Source organism: Eurosta solidaginis, chromosome 3 (genome assembly GCF_040869045.1).
Source record: "Eurosta solidaginis isolate ZX-2024a chromosome 3, ASM4086904v1, whole genome shotgun sequence".
Taxonomy (NCBI): domain Eukaryota; kingdom Metazoa; phylum Arthropoda; class Insecta; order Diptera; family Tephritidae; genus Eurosta; species Eurosta solidaginis.
Genome location: NC_090321.1, coordinates 139,853,171 through 139,872,448, shown reverse-complemented (window position 1 = coordinate 139,872,448; position 19,278 = coordinate 139,853,171). Strand labels below are relative to the sequence as shown.

Below are 19,278 nucleotides of genomic sequence, written 5' to 3'. Positions count from 1 at the left end.
ACCCTAACAGTATTAACTTAGGACCATCCCTGAAGCGTGCATGCTCTCAATTCTTCCGGAATTAGGGGCGGCTAATAAAAAACCCAGATTTAGTAAAAGAATATGTTCGACAACAGAATATGAAACGCTCGGACATATGAGAAAAATTGAAAAGAATATTCCATCCGACGATTCGGATAATTATTTCCTGCCCCACCACGCCGTTATTAAAGCGGAAAGTACCACTACAAAGGTACGCGTAGTATTCAATGCCTCGAGCCCTACGGCCAACGGGAAGAGCCTAAATGATATTCTACTCCCAGGCCCAGTTCTACAAGCCGATCTACCCATCCTTATATTACGATGGAGACTATACCGTTTCGTCTTCAATAGCGACATCGAAAAGATGTATCGACAAATTTGGGTGAACGAAAATCACACCAAATTTCAACGTATTGTGCATCGCACTTCCCCGAATGACCCTATTAGTCTTTACGAATTAAAGACGGTTACCTTCGGAGTGAATTGCGCGCCATATCTCGCGATAAGATCGCTCCTACAACTGGCTGACGACGTCACAAATTCACACCCTACAGCGGCTAGCATACTAAGAGAGAGTATGTACGTAGATGATGTTTTATCTGGAGGACACACAATAGCGTCAACCATCAAAGCAAGAAACGAGATTCACGAAGCCTTACACTCAGCTGGCTTTCCATTACGCAAGTGGACTTCAAACTGTAAGGAAATTCTAAAGGACATCCCCAAAACGGACTTGCTCAGCGAGGATTTCTTAGCGTTCGAAGAAGCTAGTTCGGTGAAAGCCCTGGGAATACGATGGAACGCTCACTCAGACGTATTTTATTTCAAGGCAGGAACCCTGGAAAATGGTGAAAACATCACCAAACGAGCAGTCCTATCCGCTATAGCCAAACTTTTCTACCCTTTAGGCTGGCTTGCGCCTATGGTCATTGTGGCAAAAATACTCATGCAGAGTATTTGGTTAGAAGGCACCGCTTGGGACGACCCAGTATCGAGCAGTACGCTAGAACGATGGAAAACCTTCACCGACCAATACCATGAAATCGATAAAATCAGGATACCTAGATGGGTCAACTTTTCTCCAGGAACCGACATCGAGATCCATGGCTTTTGTGACGCATCCGAGAAGGCTTATGCAGCAGTCATTTACATGCGTGTCAAAACGGATGATAATGTCTGCACAAACCTACTTCTAGCCAAAACCCGAGTAGCCCCAGTGAAAACTCTTTCTCTTCCACGATTGGAGCTTTGCGGAGCCGTGCTGTTAGCGGAAATCACCGAATCAATTTTCAGGAATCTCAAGTTGGGACCAGTGAAAGTGCACCTGTGAACGGATTCAACGATCGTTCTCGCATGGATAAGGAAACCGCCCTGTTCCTGGTCAACCTTCGTCGCACATCGGATCACCAAGATCATCGACATGGTCGGACATAGGGACTGGTTGCACGTGAACTCAGAGTCCAACCCAGCAGATTTAGGTAGCAGAGGATTACCTGCGTCTGAATTGGTCAACAATTCGTTGTGGTGGCAGGGACCTTCTTCGCTGCAAGAAGACACTTCCCAATGGCCAGCACAAGAAAGTTACTACATCACCTCCGTAGAGGAAAAGAGGGCAAAGACCTGCGCAACAACAACCGTCAATCCTACCGATATTCTTCAACGCTTTTCCGACCTACCTAGGGCTCTACGGGTCTTATCATACGTTATGAGGTTCTACCGAAGAACCCACCCCGAAACAAAAAATTCATTCCAGGTCATGTCGCACTTAATCTCCCCTGATGAAATTAAGGCCACTACACGACTTTTAATTAAAATCTATCAGAAACAACATTAAAGTTCCGAATATAATTATCTAAAGGCCGGAAAACCAATTGCAGGGAAAAGTGCAATACTTTCACTTAATCCCTACTTAGACCAAGATGGCATCATTCGGGTAGGAGGGCGACTCGGGGCGTCAAAGGACTTAGCCTTTAATGAACGCCACCCAATCCTCCTCCCATACAACTGCAGGTTATCCCGTCTTACAGTCCTAATGTTTCATCAACAAAGTCTGCATGGGGAAAATCAACTCATGTTGTGTCTGATACGCACCCAATACTGGATACCTAACATCAAAACCATGATTAGGGCAACCATTCATAATTGCAAAACCTGCAATATTCACCGAAAACAGGCGCAGTCCCAACTCATGGGCACCCTTCCCTGCGAACGGACTACTTTTACCCGCGCGTTCACCAATACCGGGGTAGACTTTGCGGGGCCTTTCGACATCAAAAGCTACCGCGGTAGGGGATGTCGACTGTCAAAAGGCTACGTATGCCTTTTTGTCTGTTTCTCCACTTAGAAGCCACTAGTGACCTTAGTACTCCATGCTTTCTCGCAGCCTTTGCGCGTTTTATCGCGAGAAGAGGATGTCCGAAAAACATCTACTCCGACAATGGTACAAACTTTGTCGGAGCGTCAAGATCTTTACGATCCGAGTTTAAAGCCTTCCTGGCAGAAAGCCGAGACAAAACAGTCTCAAAGTACAATCATCAAGCCATGATTAGGGCAACCATTCATAATTGCAAAACCTGCACTATTCACCGAAAACAGGCGCAGTCCCAACTCATGGGCACCCTTCCCTGCGAACGGACTACTTTTACCCGCGCGTTCACCAATACCGGGGTAGACTTTGCGGGGCCTTTCGACATCAAAAGCTACCGCGGTAGGGGATGTCGACTGTCAAAAGGCTACGTATGCCTTTTTGTCTGTTTCTCCACTTAGAAGCCACTAGTGACCTTAGTACTCCATGCTTTCTCGCAGCCTTTGCGCGTTTTATCGCGAGAAGAGGATGTCCGAAAAACATCTACTCCGACAATGGTACAAACTTTGTCGGAGCGTCAAGATCTTTACGATCCGAGTTTAAAGCCTTCCTGGCAGAAAGCCGAGACAAAACAGTCTCAAAGTACAATCATCAAGCATTAAGCTGGCATTTTATTCCCGCCGCTGCTCCACATATGGGCGGCTTGTGGGAGGCGGGAGTGAAGAGCTTCAAAAGCCACTTCAAAAAGATCGCGTCTCCCCATAAGTACACCATGGAGGAGTTCCAAACCCTTTTGTGCAGGATTGAGGCGTGCCTCAACTCGCGCCCACTCAGCCCAGGGTCGAATGAGCCAACGGACCTAGAGCCACTTACCCCAGGCCATTTCCTCACTGGCAGCCATCTACTGGCTCCGCCGGAGCCGGATGCTAGTGAGAGCTCTGCCTCGAGGATCAATCGGTGGCAGAAACTCAAAGCCCTCCATCACACTTTCTGCAAGCGATGTAAAACCGAATATCTATCCGAAATTCACAAACGAGTGAAGTGGAAGCATCCCAGACAGAATATAAAAGTAGGAGATCTCGCTGTCCTCAAAGAGGACAACTTATCTCCCAACGAATGGAGGTTAGGTCGAGTTGTCAACGTACACCCCGGCGAAGATGACCGAGTACGCGTAGTCGACCTCAAAACCGAGAAGGGTCAAGTCAGACGACCTTTGGTCAAACTGATCCTTCTTCCCCCGGAAGATACGGATTGCGAGAAGGTGACGTGCTCCTAACAAACACTTCCGTTCCTCCATATCCCTACTTTCAAAAAAAAAAAATCAAACCCAGCTCTAGTTCACCCGGAACGAGGCCAACCAACTATCCTAATCAGATCGCCCATCTGCCACAACACTATTTCCCCCGACTACCTACAACTAGAGGCCGACGGTTAGTGATAGCATCGAAAGCATATTAAGGAACCCACGTCTTCGTGTCTCTCTATCCCTAAGCTTGTGTTTCTCCCGAGCCATATATTATCATCAACCCCCCGGTCTCGTGAGGGTGCGAGTCTACCGGAGGGAAAACCTAAGGCGTACTACGCGATGGCAATGGGGAAAGGGAGCGCGGGACATAAAGACGCGTTCAACCACGCCCGTGATGCCCCGCTATCCCTAAGCTTGCGTCGCTCCCGCGGCCCTAATTATAATCAACCACCCCGGTCTCGTGAGGGTGCGAGCCTACCGGAGGGCGATCCTACATCTTATTTTTCTTTTTTTTCTCACCCCCGGTCTCGTACCGAGTCTGCCGGAGGGGGAATCCTACACCTAGCTACTTGTGGGCAATGGGGAAAGGGAGCTAGAGACACGAGGACGCATGGGAGCTTACCAAAAGCTCGCAAAACAAAAAGCAAAACTGAGGCTTCATAATCATACTAACCGGGGGCCCCTGGCAAAAAACCACCCCAAATTCACTCGCTCACCCAGAGCGAGGACACCAAAAACACCCAATTTCACCCGCTCCCCAGAGCGAGGACACCAGAAAATCCCCGAATTCACTCTCTCGCCCCGAGCGAGGACACCAGAAACCATCCCATTCACTCGTTATCCTATAACGAGGACAACAGAAAAACCTACCGCAGAAGGGCGAACCGATCCGCCACAGAAAACGGAGGCATGCTCCGGCCCATTAATATTTTTAAATTTTCAACAAAAAAAATCAAACCCAAATTCACTTACTCCCCAGAACGAGGACACAAGAACCCTAACGCAGATCCAGGATCTGCCACATATTGCATCTGCACTCGGTCAAAAACACTCGGCCAACTGAATTTTTAAAAAATTCATCCAATCACCCAAAATTTTTTCTACTCATAAAATTTGAGTTTGTTAACGAAAAAAAAAAAAAAAAATCGAAAAATTAGCGAAAAGAAAAACTTTTGTGTGAAAAACTGGCAACAAATTATCAAACTAGTTAAAATGCAAACCTAGATGCGTATACATATCGTACTATGTGGGCATATACATTAGTAGTAAGTCAAGTTCTAAACTCACCCTCTTTTGTTCACTGATTGAGCGTTGCGTGTTGTGACTGGATGTGTACCTCGTTCCACCCCAGATAAATTTGGTACTTCCTGATCCATGATTTCATCAGTTTTCACTGGTTTCATAACGTCCGCAATGAATTGTGGATGCACATAAGCGTCACGTATTTTATTAGGAAGCAAAATGACCCCTAATTTTATTGAAAAGGAAATATGAGGTTTTCCATCGCACATATTCATTGATGTAAATACGTTATATCGTCTATGAAAGCTCAAACCACATATAAAAGGTGTGGAGGCGATTTGATATAATCACTTAAAAAATACAACGAATACAACAAGAACAGTTGGTTGAACTTTCACCGACGATATATATTTTAGACTACAAATTATACTAACCGTGAGCTACTGTGCTTGACCTTGACATACGTGTACGTGAATCATTCCACATGCGTGAAATGTCCTCTCTTTGCGATTCACTGACACGACCCTTTTTAGTCGTACCATCTTTCTGGTGCTGTGTTGCAGATAATTCGGTCGACAAACGTTTACGATTAGCACAAACTGCGTTATTAAAATTGGTGGGTTATTCCATGGACTGGCGTTCACGCTTCAAAAAGTCCGTCTCTAAATACTGCGACAGTGCCGGACTGGCGTTCACGCTTCAAAAAGTCCGTATCTAAATACTGCGACAGTGCTGGCGACCCCAAGTCCCTCATGCATCTGGGGGGTGGGAGGGTGTTGTGACCTTGAGGGTCCCAAGATGGTCGGGCTAGTACCTTGATGGTGCTTGTTACCGGAGGGACCATCAACATCGATAACACTCCCCAAGGCCTTCGCGGAGTGGTTTTCCGAAAATTAGATTCAAGGAATAATGGATACAGTTTCTTTGTCGGCATTGCGCATTTAACTGTAAAGGAAATAATATTTATTTATTTATTTATTTATCTGTGAAATCCTACGTCTTCCGTCCCGCCAACGTCAGGTCGTCTGAAATCGAAAACAAATGCTCCACTATCCCCGCCAAACGCGGAAACCCTACCTTACAGTAATTGGGATTGCAGACGAAAATATCAGTTCCAACCCCAAGTTACATTTTAAGCCTTAACGAGTGCGGCCAGTGGCTCTTTGGTCAATAGCTTTGTCAAAATCCGTCTGTCCAGCCTAAGCTAACACAATGTAGGTTTTAACCATAATTTGCCGTTCTCGAATTTTCAACAATTTTTTTAACCCAATACGTTCTTTCTATTTCCTTTAAAACTCATACAAAAGCTTGCTTTCACTAGTTTATTTCATTTAATCGCGGTTGCCTACTTGAGTTTTTCTTCTCCGGCTCTGCTCGTGCAATATGAGGCACGTTAAAGATATCATCATCAATGGGACCATTTATCAAATTACGACGATGATCTGCCATTCCACAGGTGTGTCATGGCCTTTTTCGGCTTTCTCTGCACTTTGATCATCTTCCACAGAATTCCGCACATAATCATTGCTATTTGGTATATCTCCCGTAACAGCTACACTAAAGTAGGTCCAATCTTCGTCTGTAGAAGATTGTGAGAACTCCATTGATGGCCGTTCTATGTTGTTAAAATTCATGTCCAATTTATTCCATTTATTAATTTGACGTAGCAAAGGATCTTGAATGTTACCGTTGGTGGCGCAGTGATTGTGACTGGTGCATTCTTGGATGCCGGTTTGCCAAGTATGGGCAAATCGGTCCACTTATCCAAAGCATAAAGTGCTGTATCATTGGTCTCAACTAAAAACATACCCTTTGTATTGGGTTTTATATTTTCGCCAGCTTCGAGTAAGTAACTGGTGGGTGGACACATGCCAAGCAAATATGAGATATATGAACTGCAAGCCCAACCCCAGAAGCCTTTGCGCGAACGTATTGATTTTTGAAGATACTCCACGGAACGTTGATGGCTGCAGGCAAATGGATTCATATAAAAGTCTGCATGGCCACAGCGTTCTACTCTGCCCTGAACAAACGCAGTCGTGTGCACGACATCGACAAAAGTAGCGTCGCGAGGGTCCAATTTATCATTCACTCCGGCGGTGATAAAGAGTGGCATGGCAGGATCAAGACCCGTTATTCTAGACAGCTGAAAGGACCCCGAACTTCTTGCAATATAATTAGCCAACTGCGCACCCAAAGAGAAACCTATGACATTCATATCGGAACTGCCCATTTCCATAATACGCTCCACCAATTGTGCCACACAGGCTCCTACGTGTTTTGTATTATGTACCGCGCTCAAATAGCATGGACCTTGTGCCAAAATAGCCCAATCCACCTAAATGATGTTGTATTTATCACGCATCAAATATTCTTGACGCAATCGTTGCAATGGATTCATAAACATATCCGCATTATAGCCATGTATAATAATTTTTGTTGGATAACGTGGATTAAAGTTAGAGTTTGTTAAGTTCGATTTGTCCAACTGTTTCATCTATTAGCAAGCATTGTCGATCCATTGGATAACGTCGCGTATACAAAAAAAAAGGGTATTTCTTGGTCCGGGCATTTCCGTCCAATAACCCAACGACAGGGTCCAATTATTATCTCGCGCAGTTCCGGCGCACTTGTTGTAGCTGGAGATTGCGTAGTAGATGGTTCACGCGGGGTGACATGTTGGCCATAATTTAAAAAAAAAAAAAAAAAGATTTCGCATGACAATTGGGTAGTAGAGCATAGGCTATAATCCATAAGACCAGCATTAATCCCGGAATACTCGTGGTATATTATCGTCTTTTTGATGTGCGGTACCTTTTTATTTTATTACTTAAGCTAAATATTTTTTGTAAGTACGCTTCAGACTTTCGGTATACGGTTTTCAGTTGTCACTATTTGGTTGCATCCATGTCGAATTTTACACTTTTTTCAACATCTTTCACGTATTTTAAAATTTTCGTTATTTCAGGCTACCATGTAGTTTTGTACATCGATTAGAGATTATTGACCAACGTGGTCAATTTGACATGTAAAACAGGTTGAAAGTGCCTGAGAGCCAAAGAAATCGTATTCGGTATTCAAAAGGTTTGACCGATTTGGAAAAAAAAAAATATGATACTTTAATCAGCTAGATGAAGTTTCTAAATTTTTAAAATGATTAAGAGGGAAACCAAATTTTGTACACTTATAGTCACAATAGTCATCATCGAGCGCCCATGTTCTCTTTTGCAATGATATTAATTTGTTCCATATTTCTATTTAATTTTAGATTAAAATTAGCCTAAAATTTAGCTAATGCACTTGCTATCGCAGATGAATAAATATATGTACTTTCAATGTTACGTGGCGCCACACAAAGCGCATCAATATCGGCACCTTTGTGATGCACACCTAACCGATATGAACCGACGACATCGTTACGGACATATCTCAAATCATTGGGTTTACCACCAGCACGAACACATTTCTGGGTATTCGTGGCATGAACCCATTTCACGATCAGGATCTACTGTGCCCAAAAATATCCATGACAAAATCTGCAAAGAAAAAGAGAAAAAGCCATTAGTGCATACATCAATGGGCATCGCAAAAGTGTGACAACTGACGGCGCGGCCGACGCCGCAGTTGGAGTACCCCCTTTGCGATGCCGGTAACCTGAAAAATACTAAAAACGGAACGATACCGGCATACTTACCCATCCACTGTTCTGGATCTCCACCACCAGTCACCTGAAAAAGAAAAGAAAATGTATTAAAAATCTGAAATAACATAAGAAATATTTATTTCAGTAAAATTATTGAAAAATATTTTACCACTTACCTTCTTGTCCAGCAATGCGTAAAATTCCACATGAATTGAAGCAAAAACGGTAAAATAAATCTTTCGATTCATTTTTTGTTTTTGCTTCATTCTCTACACTGGAATGTTCAACCAACGTAGGTATGTATGTATGATACATACAAGAAAACGAGAATCGGCAGAGTTGCCACGTTACCTACCGCGACCACCAAATGGTCCGTTCCACAACGCCTCTGTCAGGGTTCGGACACTCACTTTCCTTTACCCAGGAAGACCACGTTTCAAAGAAAATGATCGACCATATTTGTGTACCATTAAAATTTATTCAGCAGATAGCGCAACTTAACTATCCCATTCAGGGATATAAAACAAAACCTTAAAATTTATTTAATAATTTGGGAAAAATTTAAACAACATGACATCAGGACGGACAAGGCGACAGCTGTTTCGATTATACCTTGTAAATCTCTTCAAAGGCTTTGAAGAGATTTACAAGGTATAATCGAAACAGCTGTCGCCTTGTCCGTCCTGATGTCATGTTGTTTAATTTTTTCCCAAATTATTAAATAAATTATAAAATTAAAAAATTGCTTCAAATAAATGTTTTCATACATTTAAAAAAAAAAAAAGCAATATGGGCAATCCCCTATTATTAAAAATCATAAAAACCTTAAAATTTCAACAACTCATAAATACAAAAAAAAAACGAAATTCAAATCTTAAAATTGAATGATTAATGCATCCGTTTGCGGTGCAGGGATAACGCAGCCGAAGACGTATACCGCTTTAGACAATCCCCGCACCGGTACGGGAAAAAGCCCATATGCCCATTCAAATGGGTAACCAAGCACGCGAACGAGCTTAGTGCCCGCTGGCACACACGGCAACTAAACTGCCAATGAGGCACTGGATCCGGGTGCGGCCGCCGCACCCATAACACTCCCTCACACCCGCGGTAAAATGTGGAGTACCACGTCGTGGCCCTCCCGCGCACCCTCACGACAATGGGCGTCCGCCTAGCACGGAGCACCCCGGGGTCGGCGCACCGCAGCGCCCCCCTTACTGCATGCTGCAGAACCTCGACCGGCGCAAAACATAGCCAGGAGCCCCTTCGCCGCTCCGTATAGCGGATGTCCGCGACCACCTCCCCCTCCGCTGACTCCAGTTTCACATATATGTACTGCCTTGGGTCCATTTGACACTGAAAAGGAAAGAAAATAGAAAACCCATTAGAAAAAAATTATGAAAAATTCGTTAGGAACCCGTCATACTTACGTTTTACTTTACCAGCTTGAAACTTCTTTTGTAAATAACAAAGTGGTGGGGCTAATTTATCCACCACAATCCTACATTAATGTATCCTGGAAAATTCCTGTTACGGGAAACCAACTGGATGGCAACCCGCAACCTAACAACGGCAGCCTCATTAGTGCTGTCCAACTAAGGCCGAATACCGAACACTCAATAGACAAAATCAGTACCGAAAATCGCAAAACCTCAAAATCGGGACTGACGTGTTTTTTCTATTTTTCACTCATATGGGCATCTCATGCAGTACCAACCAGGCATACACAACAAAGAAAAAAAAAAAAAAAGGAAAACAAACAAGGACAAACCTCTTCTTGTACAAAAAATTCAACATTTTTTTTACAAGGAAAATTTTTTTTGTTTTCTGTTACCCGTTTTTTGGCCCCTGTTTTCGGTTGGGGGGAGGGGGGCAGGAATTGTTGTTTCTCAACAACAAACATCACAAACAGTCATTATAAGGGCTCGGTACAAAACCAATCCGAGTCCCGAAATTAAAGAATCCCGACAAGACAAAATCCCGAAATGGGAAAAGTGAACTGTTTCTACCGGCCTAGTGTGCTACTGCCCCAGTGACCTAGTTTTTTTTCAAGGGCAAGCAAGTACATGTATGTATATATATATACTCGCACACCACAAATTCACCATACCAGCTGTCAGCTAACCAATAAATACACGACAGGGCTGCATGCAATCTAATAATGATACGTGCAGATAGAACGCGTCGTGAAGAACGCATCGCCAATCTGCATGTAAGCACCGGCAGTTGGTACATTTTCCAATTTAATTACGATGTTCGCTATTCGTCATGAGCTGTCGCACAAAATTAAATCAATACCGTCGTTAGCCTCTACAGTTCGTTTTAAACTCGGTTTATTCATATATTTTAACGTAGGTTTGTTAATAAAACACCACGCGTATCACGAAAATAAGTAATTTTGCGCGGGTGGCTTGGAATCACGTCCGCTCCAACCTCCCACACACCGCAATCTTGCTGGTTTTTGTTGAAACACATAAGCTGCTCGAAATCACAGCACTAAATACTTTGCAAAAAACGCTCTCGTCACTCCACGTCATTTGACTAGTCATCTTATGGTGATGGGTTATATTCGTAGTCACATTTGCATGGGCGTGGGTAGGGTTTGTGACCAGGTGTTTTGTAGGGTACTAATATAATACCCAACTGACGAAATGCATGCGCTGCAGCGAAAACGCGCATCACCCAACCAACCTCACGGCCACTCGCCCTGGCACATCCATAAAATGCCACATACGCCCTGAGAGCGACACGACACGTTATACGCTGGAACGGAGACCTCGGCCTCTTCGTCCAGCCCAGAAAAACCTCAAAACCATCGAGTCTGGAACGGAGACCTCTGCCTCTTCGTCCAACCAACAAAAAAAACCGCAAATCTGGAATGGAGACCTCGGCCTCTCCATCCGGAACGACAAAAACCAAAGAATAACAAAAAATGGTGCCAATCTGGAACGGAGACCTCGGCCTCTTCGTCCAGCCTTACTGGCCATCGACTATACACATATTACATTCTGAATTTCTATATTTAAGAATTATGTATAATTCAATGGCAAGAAATATTCACTTACATCTGTTCATCACCGTTAACTTTTATCATCCTAGCTTAGGTGGCATGCTAAGCAAGTCGGAAAGGATTCCCGGCCATTTTGCGTCGCCGACGAACTCTTCATTTAGATTAAGTTTAGTGTGTAAGTCTTATATAATTTTTTTTCTCGTTTCAGCGGAGGTCATTGGCGGAAAACGATGTTGCGTATCGCAAGGGGGGCCGGCATGTTTAGGCAGGATGCCTAACTTTTCCGCAACTGATTGCGACCCCCCAATGCAACTCTGCAAATCGATACTCGACTTAATTTACAACCACCCACACCATCACCCTCATGCATGTGCATACATGTACATGCACGTGTATGTGTGCTTTTTGTCAGCACTCATGCATATGCATGTCGGGGTTGATGTGTGGGTGCCTTTCCCCTCCAAAACGGAAGATTTTGCGGGTCAACGGTTGTAGCTTGCTATACAACCGGCCTCTTTGATTTCAACAGCCAACCTGTTCACATCTGCCGCCAGCGATCTCTGCCGTTTATCAAAGGTAATATTAATTCCTGTATATTTAATACCTACCAATAAAAATAACAGCTTTATTATAACGAGAAATCTCGTCTTCTCCTATTTATTTTCAAACACACCCTTTCTTTGAGATCGACCCGGTGCGCCCACCTCTCCAGGATTAGACGCACACCGGCCGAACATTTGGTCCATCTTCACCAGGAATTGGAAACAGCACCTAAATTACAGTCCACAACAAAGCATCATAGCTGACCGCATACACTTAAAAATTCCTCATAAAAAAGTTATCCGGGAAAAAAGTATCATTTTCACATCAGCGTCAATCACTGAGCAATCGACAGCGAGCGGAAGCCACTGCAAGACATCAAGCCATCTTACCACATAAGCACCACTATACAAATCGCCATAACAAGCCAGAGTAAGTGCAATATTTCTTGCCACATTTTTTTTGGTTGGTTAAAAACAAAAAATAAAAAGTGCGAAAAATCATTTAAAGTGCCATACGTGATTGTAGTTAACCGCGAAAAGTGTGAAAAAACTGTGTAGTGCCAAAAAAGAAAATAAGTGCAAACGCGTTGCATTATCGTCGGTTAAGATTCCTTGTGACTATCTGGTCTGTCCCCCCACCAGCGGTAAGGCTCTCCAGACACAGCACAGGGAAGAGGTGCACATAACCTCACTTTCACAAAAATTTCACGCCATTTGACTGCGGCAAAATTTAATTTCTTTTGCGTCACTATTATTTTCACTAATTTCCTTAATCAATCTTGTTACACAGTTTTTTGTTCTTTGTTGCATAAGATCTATTTCACGGTTTCACACTTTTCGTCGAGTTTATATCAACGCGCGCACTTAGTATACAATACAATTTAACTTGGAAGTGGCGAGTGGCCCCCTTTATTTACACAAAACACATCGGTGTTGCTTCCCCCTGCTCCCTGTTTTACGGCACAAATAAGCTGCAAAGTCAGTGAAAAAATAAACAAATTGAAAGCGTTAAATAAAGAGTTTTTCTATATTTTAATCATTGTTGGTTGGGTGATTCGCACAGGTTTTTTCAGTTTTACAACCCCTTTTTAATTTGATCACAAATTTTAATCCATGAACATGGAATCATATATTAGATTGGCCGATCGAATAATCGAATTCGAGGCCGATTTTAATGACATCAATGCGGCTCTGCACACTGTACACACTCTTGCAATACAGCAAAAAGAGTTGCAAGCTAAGTGGGACAAAGCAGAGAACGCCCTAGAGGAGTTGCTTGGCTCTGACACGCTCGACGCAAAGAAAATTGCAGCGGTCAAGATCAAGCATAAAGCGGCATATGCCGTATTCCTGAGATGCATGTCGAACATGGCTGAAATTCAAACTAAATTGAAGGAGGAAAAAGATAGGGCAGTCAAACCTGAGGGAGAACGCGCGCGCGAACACAGTATCCGCCTGCCAGCTTGTGATACTGAGGTGTTCAAGGGCGACTACCTATCTTGGCCAACGTTTCGTGACCATATACAAAAACAACAGTCGCCTAAGCCCGGTAGAAAAGTTGTTCCACCTCAATCAGAAAACTCAAGGTGATGCAAAGGACATCGTCAAGAAATGTCCCTTGACAAATGAAGGCTTCGAAACAGCCTGGAAAAACCTAGGTGAGAGATACGAGAATAAGCGGATTCTCGTAAACTCACAACTACAAATTTTGTTTAATCTAAAAAAGATAGATAGCGAGTGCGGCAGCTCTATCAAAACATTACAGCGCGACATAAATAATTGCTTGGCATCTTTAAAAACACATCAGATCGATGTTTAAAATTGGGATGCGATTATTACCTATTTATGTTCGACGAAATTACCTGAAAATACGTTGGCTCTCTGGGAGCAGAGCATTGACCACAAGACGGACATATCCAAGTGGGAGGATATGGACAAATTCTTGTCAAATCGTTTCCAGACACTTGAAACCGTGTCTGGTTTTACAGGGAATGCCACTTCTAAAGTGCAAAAATCAAACACGTTGCGCCAGTCGACGGAAAACCCTACAAAAAGACTTGGTGCTTTTCAAACCAAAGTAACCAAGCAAACAACAAAATCAATGTGTAAAATGTGCAAATGTGAAACCTACGAGGATGATATTCTCTCGGGCGGACATAACATACAGTCCATTCGCGAAACCATGACTCAGCTGATCGAAGCACTAAAGTCAGCAGGCTTCCCACTCAAAAAAATGACAGCGAACCACCCAGAAATATTGGAATCAATCCCCGAGTCTGATCTTCTCGATGCTGACTTTCTAAAATTCCACGACTCAAGCTCCACAAAAACTGTTGGAGTACGCTGGAACGCAATCGAAGACTCCTTCTCTTATTCGTACGACCCCATATCGGACGCAAACTCGTCAACCAAGCGACATATCTCTCGTCCGTCGCGAAACTTTTCGACCCGGCAGGATGGCTATCGCTTATAATGATATTAGCAAAAACTCTCCTGCAACAGCTCTGGATGGAAGGAATGGATTGGGATGAGCACGTCAAACCCGGTTCACTTCGCAAATGGAAATCCTTTACGGAAAACCTCTCAGCAATTGGAGATATAAAAATTCCACGTTGGGTTCAATTCACACCCAACGTGCCCACTCATATACATGGTTTCTCCGACGCCTCTGAAAAGGCATATTGTGCCTGCGTCTATTTAAGAGTACAACACAGCGATAACTCTATATCCTCTCACTTACTCGTAGCAAAAAGTAAAGTCGCACCCCTACAAACAGTGAGCCTTCCCCGATTAGAGCTCTGCGGAGCATTACTCCTGTCAAAATTAGTAAAGCATATTCGAACTTCGCTTAAACTCACAGAGAGCAACTTGACTCTGTGGACATACTCCTCCATAGTGCTGGCTTGGCTCGAAAAGTCACCACATACATGGAAAACCTATGTAGCAAACCGCGTATCCCAGATACCCCACAATGTCAGTAACGCAACGTGACGATTTGTACCCATTGGCGAAAATCCAACCCAGGACTTGATCGACTGTTCACTCTGGTGGAACGGCCCAAAGTGGTTCGTACACTCCCTTCCTGACTGGCCGAAAGATAGTCATCATAATGACTCACCCCCAGAACAACGACGGATAGAAGCCCTGCACCCACTGGAAAATCATGACTTTCTGGACCGATTTTCGTAATTCGCTCGAGCATTGAGAGTCCTCGCTTACATTCGCCGATTTGTATCGAAGTCCAGGAAACAGCTGATACCATCCACAATTCATCTCACCCAGGAAGAGATTCGTCAGGCAAAGGTGCACCTCATTGCGAACGCTCAGCAAAACCAATATGGAGAAGTGATCGCAGACCTCAAAGCTGCAAAGTCTCTCGGAAAAGGAATTTCGTTGCTCCCGCTCAACCCGGTCTTGGACGAAATGGGACTATTACGCGTAAATGGACGCCTCGCCTATGCAGACATGAGTCACAACGAAAAGCACCCTATAATCATAACCGACAACTCACGGTACTGCGCTCTCCTTGTGGACTTTCTCCATGCGACCTTACTCCATGCCGATACACAACTTATGATCCGCATGGTTCAACAAGAATATTATATTCCCCGGCTAAAACAAAAGGTGAAGAAATGCATATTTCAGTGCAAGAAATGCACTATCTATAAGCAAAAAATGAAATCTCAAGTTATGGCCGCTCTACCACCAGAGCGCGTAACTTACTCACTGCCCTTTCATACCACTGGAGTAGATTTTGCAGGGCCTTTCCTTGTAAAAACGTCAACTCTCCGACGTGAATCATACGCCAAAGCATACGTCTGCGTTTTCGTATGCTTTTCCACCAAAGCCATACATCTCGAAGTCTGCTCAGACCTCACCACTGAAGCTTTCAAAGCAGCATTCGCAACATTATGTCCGATAATGGTAAGACATTCGTAGGAGCCCAACGCAGCCTGCAACGCGAGTTTACCACATTTCTCCAGGAAGCTGCCGAAGACATCGGAAGCAAATATGCTATCCACGGACTCTCATGGCAGTTTGTCCCTCCGTACGTCCAGTGAGGAGCTTTAAAATTCACTTAACCAAGGTTGCCGGAAATCAGAAGTACACCTTTCTCCTCATTCGCATAGAAGCCGTCCTCAACTCCAGACGGCTTTCCGCAATTTCACAAGACCCCGACGATCTAAAAGCTTTAACTCCAGGTCATTTTATACGCGGTGCTCCCCTTCTGTCTATTCCTGAGCCTAACTGTGAGAACCGCTCTTTAGTGAAAAAATGGCAAAAGCTAAAGGTACTGCATCACCAATTCAGCAAACGCTGGAAAACCGAATACCTGCAGGAACTCCACAAGCGTTACAAATGGCAACGCCAAGAAGCCAACATTAAGGAAGGTGACCTCGTCGTCATTAAAGACGATCTCTTATCTCCCAACGAATGGCAGTTAGGCCGAATCACAAAACTTTATACTGCTCGTGATCAAAGTGTTCGCGTAGTAGATATCCGAACCGAGGGCGGAACTGCCACTCGCAACATAACGAAACTCTGTCTGTTACCCCCCGCCTAATCGTATTCCTCAGTTTTTATAGGACCCCTCATGTTACCCGAATGTCATCTCTCCTCATCACACATACCCCTTCTAATAAGGTTTTTCGACGTTTCTTTCCAGATCCAAGGATTATCGGAAGTGGCGCCTCTGCTGCCGCATTCACTCAATTTTGCCGCGCTTTTCTGGCTATGACTCCAGACGAGCGCTATGAATCCGCAAAGGCGCACGGTTACTGCATAAATTGTTTGGCCATCTCACATGTAACGGACGCCTGTGACTCTCCAACAAGTTTTCGTCGCTGCGGGCTAGCACACCATACTCTATCAAAACGCTCGACAAATCATGACCGCGAAACAAAACGACCTCCGAGGAATCAGCAACGGCGAGCTAGCACGGCAACCAGGCCGAAGTCCACTACTCAGTCCCAGCGCATTCGTGTAGAGAAGCCGCGCCAACCACGTCGTCCTATCCTCCAAAGGCGCCTTCGCGGCTTATTCAATCAAGCCAAGGAAACGCTTGATTAGCTGCAGGATCTCATGCAGATCACCTCGCCCCAGGCCCGCCGGCATGTTGAAGACATGAGCGAGAACCTCATAGAGTTTGAGGATTAAAATAAATTTATATATATAATATATACATTATCTGAAAAGAAAAATTATAATTATATTGAAATGAATTAATTTCTAATACCTATATTATAAATACTTACCTTTATTCTATACTCACCCTTTTGGAATACCATGTATATTTACCTGTTTGAAAAACCCTGTAAATAAGAAACATAATTAGTGTTTAGCGTACACACATCTATGTATACCTACATATGTATGCTCTCAGTAAAAGAAGTAAACGGTACAGTGGAATGTGCTGGGCCGTTGTAAATTTAGTTATTCGCCATCAGCCTAACTATAATCACGCCGCTAAATATAATAAATACGAAAACGTGAAAATTGTCAAAATAAATAATTCAACAATTAAAAATAAAGTTTATATTTTTTATACGTTTAACCTGAAATTTATCGCGCCTTTTATTTAATAAAGTGACGTGCTACCTCTCCTTAATCCCTCAGCGCATCAACCCTTCGTAGTGCGCATTTAGACAGCTAGTATTTAATGAAATTATTTAATGATTATTTAAAATGAATAGTTACAAATGTATTTTATTGAATTTAATGAAAATGAATATGAATCGTCGTTTGTACTTTTATATAATTCGTATGCGTGCGTACGCTCTCGCGGTCTCTTTTACACTACTGTGTCGTTGATAATAATAATATCGGTTTTTCCACCCAGGCTATTTTAGTCGAGTTGATGAAAGTGCGTTAATCATGACTCGTTTAGAAACACCAAGGAAATCCAACCCTTCTAAACCTAATCCAACCTCGCCTTGCCCCTGCTGCTGCCGTATAAGCCGCTTTCTTAAATATATTCAAAACCTTTGCACTACTTATTTTGATTAATAGCCTTGAATACCACCCCAGAAAACAGGATGGAAAGATATATTGTATATTTTCCTGGATAAATTAACTTCATGACCAAGCTTCGTTTGGTAATTAGATTGTTTCTTTCACAGGAAAAAAAAGCAGAGGCAGAAAGACGTGAATAAGACAAGTTTGAGCTGCTAGCCACCAGGGATAACGTAAGCAAATTTTACCGAAAAATTTGGTGACAGATAGAAGGTTTTGTGTCCGGGCCAAACCTCTGTAAGAACGAAAACGACGACCTTGGAACCGATGTCCAGAGAGTACTTAAATAATGGAGGCAACATTTCTCTGCTCTCTTAAAAGGAGACAGCGATGTTTCACTTAGGGGTGTTGAACCTTAATCTTGGAAAAAATCTGCGAAAAAAGAATTTACACACAACTACCTGTTCGTTGATCTTAAAGCAACCTTCGATAGCACGAAAAGGAGCTGCCTCTATGCCGCTATGTCCAAATTTGGTTTGCCCTAGAACTTATGTGACTGTGCAAATTTACTTTCAACAACACTATCAGCTCAGTCAGAATGCGGAAGGATTTCACCGAGCAGTTCGAAACTAAAGGAGGTTTCAGACAGGGTAACCGCTATCGTGCGATTCCTTTAATTTGATGCTGGAGAAAATAATACAATCCGCACAACTTAACCGCTCTGGAACATAATTTTATAAAAGCGTGCAATTACTGGCGGTATTGATATCATCGGCCTGAGCTCCCGCGCTATAAGTTGTGCTCACTCCAACTGAAAAAAGAAGCGGAAAAGATGGGTTCGTTGTGAATGATGCAGCTATCAAGCAAATGTCAGCTCATTTGCGCCTTGGCAACCAGCAAAAGTAAAGTCCTCCCTCGGCAACCGAAAATTGTGTCCTACAAGTCACTAATCTTACCCGTCCTGTTATATGGCGCAGGAACATAGACTACGGCAACATCAGATACGGGCTGGTGCCTTAATAGGCTTTTTACCGGAACCTACCGGATCTATATCTGGCAAAGACACATGAACATCGATAGCACTCCCCAAAGCCTTCGGGGAGTGTCCTTATCACTACAACAACAACAACAACAAAGGGGCTTTGAGCGTGTTAGAGAGAAAAGTTATTCGAAAGATTTACGGACCTCTACGAGTACCGGAGAAAATTTAATGATGAGTTGTACGAACTCTACGCGGACATCAACTTCGTCCAACGAACACAGCACCTACGCCGGCTAGGCCTTTTTATGTGAGTAAAATATGATGATACGGCTAAG

The 19,278-nt window shown here is 43.5% G+C and overlaps 1 pseudogene; it reads right to left on the bottom strand.

Moving 5' to 3' along the window:
• Positions 1 to 5,845: 5,845 nt before the first annotated feature.
• LOC137246661 (phospholipase A1 member A-like) lies at positions 5,846 to 8,544 on the bottom strand (annotated as a pseudogene).
• Positions 8,545 to 19,278: the final 10,734 nt, after the last annotated feature.